Below are 12,443 nucleotides of genomic sequence, written 5' to 3' on the forward strand. Positions count from 1 at the left end.
TTTTATCCCACATAAGACGTAGTATAAGCTGATTCTCTTTAACTCTGTTTTTCTGCTAATCTCCATTTCGTATCGATATTTACTCTATTCGTGTCTAAGAGAGTCGCCGGGAGCGTGGTTTCTCAGCGACGCGATGGTTAAGCAACCGCTTCGTTGGAAATCATTGTCTCACAAGCCAAGTGGTCGTTTCTATCGCGCCGCGTGGGCCGTTCTTGCAGGGCCTGACCATTGTAAATAATAACGGGAACGCATATTAAAAAATTACAATACATTTATTCGAGTGCTCTCCATGGCCAAGAATGCCTCGCAATTATTATGAGAACTCGTTAAATGTTTTGCAAATATATATCTCACTTTCTTTATATACTGTAACAATATCTATGCATGAGTATCAAAGTTAGCGTATTTATTTTATAACATATTTTTTATATTTCTGTTACAGATAAGAGAACGTCAATGGATATTTAGGTATGTAATTTATCATATTTTATTGCATTTTATCATTGCTCTACGTATTATTCACAAGAAAGAGCAAATTAAAAATTGCTAGATTAAAGATATCATTAACTTTTTTTCTACATAATCATCATTAATACTAATTATCAATACGCGATTGATAGTAAAATCATACACATAGTATCAAAGATTAATTAAAATAAATAATAATAATAATAATTATTATTATTATTAATTTTTATTAATTAATAATTTGAGTTCCATATATATATTTATATATAAAAATGTTGAGGCATAAGAATTTTGCAGTATAAAAAATTAGTCTTCAGAGAAAATAAGGAATAAATGTATTTAATATACACACAATAAAACTCAACGACTATAAATCATCCTTACACTTAAGCCGACACGCCTCGGACAATCTAATCGCTTGGTATCTGTCACTATTCACTCGACGTGATGGAATTAAAACGTTTGCATCGATCATTAAATCGGCCCCTCGGCAGCTGCGGGATACCTTGTATGTACGGAAGTGGTCGAATATTTTGATGGCTGACAAGACGCGCGCTCGTCCTTCTTGAAATCGCCGTGATCGGGGCTTCGCGTGAATTATCCTCTTTGTCACTTGACAAACGCGGGCCACACGAAGAGATCGCAAAATAGCGCGACCTCGACGAAAGGACTCGCTCCTTTCTTTTATACTTTATTACTGTTTTATGCGATTTTTTGTCGCGCTCGTCTCATTGTCCGGCGCTTTTGTAAGTGCGCAATCGTACTGAATTATTCAGCCGATGCCGCCGTTGAAAGGGCCGATGATCAATGAACTTTGTGCCGCCGTTAAATTGTTAACACGCGCTTCCTCTCTATACGAGAGAGAAATACCGTTAAGATAATATCGATTATCACGCTCGAAATCTCCTCGCGAGGAGCAGGAGAAGAAATAATCGCTATTAGATTTTAATGAAAGTAAATGATGCGCACAGATATATCGATCTCGATGAGAGCTTGAGTTCTATGCAATTACAGCCTTACATTTTTTTTTCCTGGCGAGAATTGTTAGAGAGATAGAATACTTCGCTTCATTAAATTATCTTCATTCATCATCTTAGCAAAGATGATCAACATCCTCGAATTTTTTTTTTTAATTAGTGTAAAACGCTGCATCATCCAAGTATTAATCTGCAATAACGCGATTTTTAGGGATATATTTTAATTTCACCGATTAGTTCTGTGAAGAAAAAAAAAGAGTATATCTAATGTTGTATCAATTGTACAAATAGATACAGGTATTTGATTCGGAGTGTGAGAGCAAAAGAAATATCCGAGTTGAAATGTGCGATCGCATTCATGGAAAGAATTAATCGAGCCTCCGCGTATAATGTCGGTCACGTCTCACACACGATCTCAAAACGTCGTTATTATTTCGCGCAAGAAACGCGGAACGCGGAACCGGCCAGTGCGCGAATACTCAGAAACCATGTAATCCATGTGACGCATAGGTTCGCGGACACCCTTAATGGTACATATCCTGGTAATCTCGCATGCCGCGACTTTCGCGGGAGAACGAATAGCCGCGACGAGACAAGGAGAGCAGGATCTCTGAATAAAAAACGTCAAGGTCTCCGCCGCGTTGTGTCGTTGAAAAGAAACGTCAAGAGCCATTGGGCATGAATGCGTGGTCATTAACGAGCACCGCTCGAAAGTATCTCCTGCTACCGATTGATGAATAATATTTTTCGTCTTCTATAGTAAAACGAAATTTGTTCGACATAAAAGGAGATTCGTAAGATAAATTTTCATTGTATGATCACATTGATATTTTTTTTCTCGATTTCTAATATCATTTTGATTAAGATTATCAAACTTTTATTAATATTAATGACGTTAATATCGCAATAATAAATAAAATAAATTGCCACATTCTAATTAAAGTAATATTTATAAATTAATATGTAATAATAAAACTCAGATAATCATCATTAGTATCTCGGGTTTAAGTTTGAATGCAAAGATCGTCGTTAAATTACATCAAAGTGTAATTAACATCGCGATTACCGGTTCATTTGCAAAACTCTCCGTTGGCCAATTATGTTCATTAGATTTCCCGATGCGCGGTGACGCAATTCGTGGCGAACGCCGCCTCTTCGTTAATTATCCCTACGGGATTACAGGTTTTGCGAGTTCGATTCGGGAAAGTTGCCGCGCGTCTGATTTCCACGTAAGTCTCTCGAATCTGGTTCGTTCCTGATCAATTTCCCCATTGAGGACCGAATCTCCGAGACGATTTTTTTTTGACCTCATTTCTCTTGAATCAACAGACTAAACCTGAATGCGGTTTATTTCCATGCGAATATTGCGTAATCCGGCAATCATACCCGGAAAATATCGCCGGTTATTCACGCAACCACGTGTGTACTTTCACTGTCGTGGACCTCTTTTCGTGCCACCGTTTCAAATACACGGCGATTTCTCCCTTCCTCCTTAGTGGAATCGATGAATGTGTATATCGTGCTTTAACTCCATCAATCGATCCCGTTTAATCGGAACAGGTGCTCGGTAGAAATTAATGCCATCTTTTCAGCTCGCTCGATAATACTCTCTCAGCTTGTGATGTAATTTTTCGTGTGATACGAGCTATTCAGATCGATCATTTAACGATGCAGTAACATGCGATTATTGTGCATTAATACGTATAGCACCGTGCATGTTTGGGATTTTCAGAGTCATACAATAGCGTGACGATAAAAGATACGGTACACGTAATCTCAGCAAGGTAATGCTAGTTGAAAGTGATATTACGGTCCGATAGATTGTTGAGCTACGGAAGTTGAGATCGCTGTTGTGTTTGCACGTTATACAAATGCCGCATGGATTCTCTCTCTTTTTCTCTCTTTCTGTTTTTCCATCCGATCCAAAGTGCAACTACCAATTTGGTGCACCGACTTAAATTGGATATCTATGAAATGAAATTCTCCTGCATCGATAGATAGATAGACTCGTGCGGAGGAAAATAATAATGCTGCTTGGAGTGCCATTCTGATGTCAGGCATGACATCACGATTTCGGGCAACATTATTATATCAGCGATACCGTTAATATGATCACGATCACGGGGGTCAAATCATTGGGAACGTGACTGCGAGAGATCTCATTAGCAAATTCAATAATGTGCGTAGATCAAAATCGCGACCTACATTATTCAGATACGGAATGATTTCGACAAGTGTGGAAGGCGCTTTGCAAATGCGAGATTTCGGCCACAGAACAACGATGTTTCTAATCTTCGAAATGATGTCTGACAAATACGAGATGAACCCAAGACGAGGACGACGAGGGCGACGTTCCCGAGGAGAGGAGACGATAAGAGGATGGAATAGTCGAACCGGTAAAGAAATCGTGACGCGTATCGTAGAGAAAGGAGGATCCTACAACGGGTAGAGACCTTTAAGATCGCGAAGGAGCAAAGGTATGCTACATCTACATACATAAGCGTACACTTGCGTGTTTGACCCATTGTCCCAACTCGAGAAGACCTTACACGGTTCAGGAACACGTGTATAACATGAACATCATGAAATCGTACTAAATTATCGATTTTCCAGCGCGTAATCGACGATACGCTCTACTTATAGATCAAAATACGGCATTAGATCAGAATATTCTTAAATCCATAAAGAGATGAAAAAGGAGGAAACTTTCGCGAGTACGCAACGCACTTCTTGTCGAGACATTCCATTAAAGTTTCTCTATTTCTCTCACAAATTTAAATTTAAATTTAAATAATAATTATAAAAGTTAATTAAATTATGATCATAAAAAATTTAACTCTATTAAACACATTGAAATCAATCAAGTCATGATATTTTAATTATAACTCTCTCGATTAATTAACTGCGTCAGGACAAAATAAAATTAATTAAAATTGAAGAGATTCACTCAATTGACATTTTATGATTCATAATGATTGGATAAAATAAAAACATTCTTATTAAAAAAGAAAATTAACGTGAAAAAAATTTGTGCAATTAAATTATAATATGCATCTCTCTTTTTCACATATGATAGAATATAAAACAAAGTATAATCTCTATATTAAGAAGCAAAATGGATATATGTAATTAAATTTCAAATAAATATTATATACATACATATATAATTTTTAATGTTTAAATTATATAAAATTTTTTAACAAAAAAAGTAATAAAAAAATAATAATAATAATAAATTTTTTAAATTATTATAATGGTAATAAAATTTTTTAATTATTATAATGTTTTATTTGAAGAATATGTATGTTCATTTTATATCTTGACGTAGATTATACTAGAAAAATTAGATTACATTAGCAATGAAATTACAGCTACCGTATTATTGGCACATTGGAAAGTTAAGAGTCTCATTGTATCGTAATAACTACATTTATGTATTTATGACTTGGATACAAGCCCAAGATAATCGGTACATAGTTAACACCTGTAGTCAGACTTGGATAGAGTGATTGTTCGCTTTGTTAATGTGAAAACGCGTGCGAACAATTGCGACGGGCAAAACCACCCGGCTACTTTCGCCGATCTAACATCGACACAAAATACAGAAATATACTACGCGCGTGTACCACAATTTTCTTAATATCGCCTGCAACATACCGATTACGTTCGCGGTTGCACGAACTAGGTCAATTTGATTGACGGGTAAATTTTCGCGCTGCAACTGCAAAGAATTCTTAGGGTGGACGCACCCTTAAACCGAGGTTGTTGCCGGGTATATTTTATTACGAAATCTTGTATTTTTGCAGAAAATTTTTGATAAATTTGCAAGATGTTCCATTATTGATTGTAAGGATTGTATTTTTTTTATATATTTGAGGCCGATTTTCCCTTACTCAATTGTCATTTTATGATCCATAATGATTGGATAAAGTAAAAATATTCTTATTAAAAAAGAAAATCAGCACGAAAAATTTGTAGAATTAAATTATAATATGCATTTCTTTTTTCACATATGATAGAATATAAAACAAAGTATAATCTCTACATTAAGAAGTAAAATAGTAATTAAATTTCAAATAAATATTATATACATATTTATTTATATAATTTAATTAAAACATTTTTTAATTAAATTATATACAATTTTTTAATTATTACAATGTTTTATTAATTTTTGACGGTACTTGACTTCAAGATGGAGAAATGACGGGATTCCAATAAGAGGAGTAATCAAGTTTACGTCTTTGACGACGATTCTCGCGCCATTAGAAGGGATACCGGAACACAAATCCGAGACATGAACATTAGAGCAGAACTTTGCGAAATTTCACGAGAGAGCCGAGACGTGCTTTCAATTAACCGTCCGGCCGTCATTATCCTCTGAAAGTGCCCCATCTTCCTGCCTGTTACGTGTGTCGGCGTAGAATTGTAACCCGTCTGAGATCGCCTGCCAAAGATCACGGTAATTTGTAATAATTAGAGCCGCTCTTCCCTCTCCTCTGCCTTTCCTCTTCGGTCTCATTCTTCTCGTGCTTCTCTCTCTCTCTCTCTTTTTTACCGCTCTCCGCTCGTTCCCTCTCTCCCTTTCCTCCGTTCTCGGCTCAACGGCTCATACAGTGCCGACACCTTCCTCTCAAGCGTACACTGATATTACCGGTAAGATTGTAGGTAAGAAAAAGAGAGTGTACTTAGAGCCTCTATCATTTGTCCGACACGGTACTGCGCGTTTGCTCGAACGAGCATTCGACGACGATACGGGGCGTAAGATGAGAACGAAAGATTCGAAATTTGGTGTCGCAACGAGCAACGTTACAAGCATCTTCCTCAGTCCGGCGCAACGCTAATAGCGGCGAACCACAATTCTTAATTACGATTAGACCGACGCGTTTACGAGAGGACGCGGTCGAGAATCAGGCAGGAAATGATGCGGCAGTTAATCGTATTACGTCGGAATTCATTCCGGACGATGACGCGACTCTTATTTTTCACGAACGTGACAATTAACCTTACCATATACTTTGCTTCCTCCAGAATTAACTTAAAATCAACAAACGTATAAAACCTCGATCGCACTATCAAAACATGAATTACGTCGACTCGAGAAGTCTGGCTCGTGTATTATGTCATATACGCAAGGGCGCACTTTCGACTGCTGATAATAGATTTACGACGCGCTCTCGCGATGACGACGACGGATTTTACCCGGTGGACGAATGTCCCGCGGCGCAGAGTACGAGAGAGTGGTCGGACAAATTAAGTGTTGCCCCGACAACGGGGCTGAAACACGCGTCCGCACTAGAATTACATTCCCAGATACGGATCTACATGGGATTTGAATAATGTACATAGTTCTCTCCCTCCCTCCCTTCCCCTCCTCCGGCCGCTCGCGATTCCCTTCCCTCGCTTTATCCTCGAGCCAGGAATAACCAGTCCTCGCTAAGCGCACCATCGGTAAAAGAGCCGGGATGCTGCGCGTTCCGGAATACCTCTCGGTCGTTTTGGCGCGTCCTCCGCGACCCCGTCTAAACAATTTAAAAGCCGGCGGAGATCGGAGAACGGATAGCGGAGGTAAACGACGATGATCTCTCGGCAACAATGCGAGAGAAGGAGGGGAAAAGGACGGCCGGAGTAAGAGAGCTTCTTGGAATGATCTTTAATACGTTATACGCTAATGAGGCAACGGTGTACAGGAAACACGCGGCGAACGTCTCCGGCCGAGAAAGGTTCGTTTGCCTCTCCGGTCGGCGATCATTAATCCTCGGTTTGACCTTCGCGAATTTTAAACGCCGGGCCTCGTGTTCGCGGGCTGCACTTTCGTAATGTCTTCATTGTTACGGCCGAACGGCCGCGCTCCGGTCATGACACGGCTTTTACGAAATTTCAGCGGCCGCTGACGCTCAATTAACACACTGACGGTCAATGGACCGCGTTGTCATCGTCGTGGTATCTTAAAAAAAGGCAACTGCCGTCTCGATCGCCTAAGGTCATCGTTGAAGATCGCAGCGATTTAGAGATTACTTAATCCAGGAAATTATTTCGAAGCGCGAATCACAATCCGAAATATAATATTAAAAATCTCGATTTAATCCCTTTTTAATTCTAATCTTTATTTCTCGATTCTAGCATCCGTGAAAATCAACGCGAATCCTTTGATCTTTAGTGATATAAATATTTTAATCAAATAAAAAATGAGAATCTGAAATTAATTTCAGATTCTCATTTTTATTTGATTAAAATATATATCAAAGGATTCGCGTTGATTTTCACGGATGCTAGAATCGAAATAAAGAGTAGAATTCGAAGCTACGAGAAATCGACGCTCAAAGCATCACGCAGAAAATCACGCGTAAAGCGAGAATGCGTGCAATTATTGACGCTCGAGTTGGGTGGAATTTTATTCCAGGAAATCGGGAATCGAGAATTCAACTGGAACTGGAAACCTTACAGAAAGTCGGCAATTCTGCCATCGCGCGCAAAATTGCGCGAAGCGAGAAACAGCGCACTAATAACAAGAATCCGCGACCGATTATGCGGGAAACGGCGAATCGATCGGAATGATCATCGGTGCGCACAGGTGTGACTCGCGTGCGTTTCCAGGGGCATACTTAAACTCAACGCGGACTCGAACTCGCTGATTAACGCTAGGTGCCGAGAGCATATAAAATTGCTGGGAACAGGACGGCAAAGGGAGCAATCGGCCGATTCGCGCTGACCTTGCGTTTCCTTCTCGAATGTAGAATTTAGACGCGGCTGCAACCGAGTAGGGCGACGAAGCAAATGAAACGAAAGAGGAGGGAAGAAGAGCGGGAAAAAGGGAGCGCTGAATGTAAACCCGGAGGGAGCGAGAGAAAGGAAGGGGGAGATTCGACGTGAGGAAATAGGGGATGAGGCCTTGGCCGTAACATTACAGAGAGAAGCCCGCTGAGTGAGATATTACTGCCGTCATAATCTCTAATAACTACACAGAGCCCTTTATAACGCTTTCCAGTGCTTCATTGTGCCGCGGTAGCGAGCATAGTCTCTCTCTCTCCCTCCCCCCCCTCTCTCTTTCTTTCTCTCCGTCTCTTCTCGCATAATGTAAATGGTTTAGGGGAAGATCCGCGCTCTCGAGACAAGACGAGACTGTATCGCGTTGTGTTATCCGAAAAGAAACAGCAGGACTAGCTTTTATTGTCGAGGATGCTGAAGAAGGAAGCGAAAGAAGAGTGTCGAAATCGGTGTATAGTATCTCTCTCTCCCTCTCTTTCTTTCTCTCAGTCTCTTCTCGCATAATGTAAATGGTTAGGCCCAGGATCTAGGGGAAGATCCGCGCTCTCGAGAGAAGACCAGACTGTATCGCGTTGTGTTACCCGAGAAGAAACAGCAGGGTTAGCTTTTAGTGTTGACGAGGATGCTGAAGAAGGAAGCGAAGGGAGAGTGTCGAAATCGGTGCATAGTCTCTCTCTCTCCCTCTCTTTCTTTCTCTCAGTCTCTTCTCGCATAATGTAAATGGTTAGGCCCAGGATCTAGGGGAAGATCCGCGCTCTCGAGAGAAGACCAGACTGTATCGCGTTGTGTTACCCGAGAAGAAACAGCAGGGTTAGTTTTTAGTGACGAGGATGCTGAAGAAGGAAGCGAAGGGAGAGTGTCGAAATCGGTGTAAAAACGATTCACGAATCCGTGCACGAGACAGCTTACTACGTCATGCCAGAATTTAATTAGCTTCTGATCTGCTCAATAATGTGCACCGGACGTCTGGCTGGTTTCCCTTCGGTTTGACGTTCTTTACTGCCGCTCGAGCAAATTGCCGATAGCCTTCGGTTGTTTTCTCAAGTATCTCTCTCTTTCTCGTATACATCTATTTGCGCAGGTATTCCATCACGCGTCTCCGGCGCAATTTTATCGCCGTTTAACGCGATGTAATTGAAATTACGAAATCTCAGGTCTACTTATCTTCGCGCGCAGTGATGAGCGTGTCTCTTCGTTGCCTTCGTGGGAATATAATTCCTATATAAAGTATTAAACCTTTTTGATTTGTAGCTGTTATAAGAGGAAGAAAATGAATAAAGTATAGTATATTAAAGAAAGGATGGGTATGATGAAAAAGCGTATATATGCATTCATCTCATAGAGATATTTTTGTTTTAAAAATATACATACCATATTATCCATGCATCATTTCTGCCACAAAAATATTGTGGCAGAAATGATGCATGGATAAATATGAAAAATAGCTATGGATATAGGTATTTTTAATCAATCCATCATATGTTCCTTATAATCTGCCTTCTTAAAAATAGATCTTATCATTGAGGAAACATATTTATAATCTTTTAAAAATATAGTTCACATTAGATGTGTTAAATTTTTATTTATAACTATTTTTATAGAAACATTTGAGAAAACGAAGATACGTTACATTTACGTTAAATGGCACATTTTATCATTTATCTCAATTGAAAATTATTTTTCGAAAGTATCAGATTTGCAGTCCATGAAATTAAACAGGACTTACATCAGGATCAAAAATGAAAATTGTATTCTTTCGAAAACATACATATTTTTAAATCAAAAATCAGCATTTGTAGAAATTAGGAAAATAAACATATGTGTAATGAAATCCGCTCAGCTTTTGCGTTGTTTTTCGCTATGTCTGCGTGTATAGAACGAAGGTAAACGTATCTTCAAAATAACCGGAAAGTCCGTGTAGTCTATATGTATCGTCGACATTTAATTACCTTTGTATATGCAAGTATCGCAAACCCTTCGCGTGATTTTATTACCTACCGCGACTCAGATGCACATCCTGCTTTATAGAACACCAGGATACATCGGCTCCAATAGAGGCAGTAACATTTCCTCTTCCTTTTTCTAGCCTTTACATTTCCGCGTCCACCTTCCTTCGTACGTTGAAACCGAGTTCGTCCTCAAATAACGCCTCTGGCGTCGTCATGAGTGCTATTTACTTTATTTCTTTTATCAAGATTTGCCTTCCGTGCGATGAAATTGATATTCCGAGACGTAAGGGAGAGAAAGAGAGGGAGAGAGAAACGATTTAAATACCGGAAGCGCGCGCGCGCGCTGGAACTCGCATCGATCGTAGAATGATAATACATAGATTCTGAAATGATATGGACATTCTAATTTGTCGACTATTGAAGAAAATCGTTGTAACGGCACAATCGTTCGTAATAAAATAATAGATGTAATTGAAGAGAATAGTTCTAGGCAATTTAAATCTGTATATTCATTGTATCGCACGAAATAAAATAAATGATATCAGAGTGCAAATCGTGCGGATATTACGGTGATTTATGCCTTTGAAAACATTTGAATGTTAAATTTAAATTTTACATTTCTCCAAGCTATAATACAAGATATCCTATCTTCATTCCATCCGTATAAAGATCGACAAGAGAATTGTCTAAACGTGTCTTTCAAAGCAAAAATCAAAATTCCCGTTATATTATAAATGTAAAACTTATTATGTATAAGATTAATATAATTCTCAAACAGAGAGAGAAGTGACTAAGAAGTATCCTATAAAATTGGAATCGAAATCTCGAGATAAAACGTTCAATAGTTTAAAAATATTGAAATTAAATTTTTGAATAATTATATTACTTCTTGATTATCTCTTCCCATTATTTCCTATTATTAATGTACTACTTAATAATGTATCAATATTATATATGAAAATCAAATCACATCAAAATGACGTATCTAGAGTTTCCTGCCTTGTCCAGGAAGTAATAATACGGATATTGAGATACACACGCATTCGTCATCGAATGGAAAAAGAAATGCCAAGACTGGAACACTCTATCGAAGCTGGCGTGAAAACGATTCGTGAATCGGCCGCTGGCAAAGTGCACCTCCTTCGGTCACGCCAAAATTTAATTAACCTTTGATCTATGGTTGCAACGTTCGTTGCGTTTCATCGCGAGTCGCCCTCCTTCTCGAGCTGCAAACGTTTTCTTCTTTCGCTTCGACGTTTCACATAATCGATATAGATCAGTCATTACATGAACATTCACTTTATTCCCTTCGTCACACTAGCTTTGAGCGCTCTTTTCTTTGATCGAAAATATGAGAGTACAAGGTTTCCTTATAATTAATCCTAACCCGATAAATAATATTTTGCGCTAGAATAGTTTTTTCTTTAATCAAAATTATCACAGATTCGTCAACGAGATATCAAATAAAATTAAAATATTAAAATAATCCTTTCTAAAAAAAACTGTGGTGTATATTCTTAACACACATAGTCGCATTTGCATATAATTATTGATCACAAAGAAATAAAACACAAACGTGAAGAATATTGACACGCGAGATTAATGCAGCGATACGGGGTGTTCGCGGCAAAGTCGATCTCCTCTCACGGATGGCTCGGATCCTCGTGATCGGAGGTTCAGTGTGTTAGCGGTGTATCCGCGGCAACGATGTCGAGCCGTTTAACCAACTTACGAAGAAACCAGCGAGTGTCCCTCGCACGTTGCACCGTGCACGGGTATCCGCTGCATCCCGACCTATGTGCATCGGCGGCGGCGGCAGCTTACGGGTGTAATGATGTTATTTTCTTGTAGCCAGTAACTCCGGTGCCGGCGCAAAAAGAGGGCCCCACGGCAGTTACATGTTTGTATCACTTCGCATACCTGCCTCTCTCTCTCTCTCTCTCTCTCGATTTTAACTCTACCTCCCCTTCGCATACGCATTCCGCGCTCCGCGATGTGCTCCGTTACCGTAGTTACGCGTCTGGATGTCATTTAGGTCGGGGGAGGAGCTCTGTATTTTTGCTTATTTTTTGCTGGTACGCTAGATCGAAGACAAACGATCCACCACCGTCGTCGTACTTGATTATACGTCGCCCGGTTAATACGATGCACCTGCGCGTCCTCGTCGCGTCGCGTTGCGTCGGTGTAGCAATTAAAGATGTTTCGGAATGCCGCGAGGCAGAGGCGTCGTTCCAGAAACGCGTGCAACTAGAAATCGTTGCGACAAACGTTCCCCTAGGCC

The sequence above is a fragment of the Camponotus floridanus genome, unplaced genomic scaffold, assembly GCF_003227725.1.
Source record: "Camponotus floridanus strain SB8 unplaced genomic scaffold, Cflo_v7.5 scaffold68, whole genome shotgun sequence".
NCBI classification, from domain to species: domain Eukaryota; kingdom Metazoa; phylum Arthropoda; class Insecta; order Hymenoptera; family Formicidae; genus Camponotus; species Camponotus floridanus.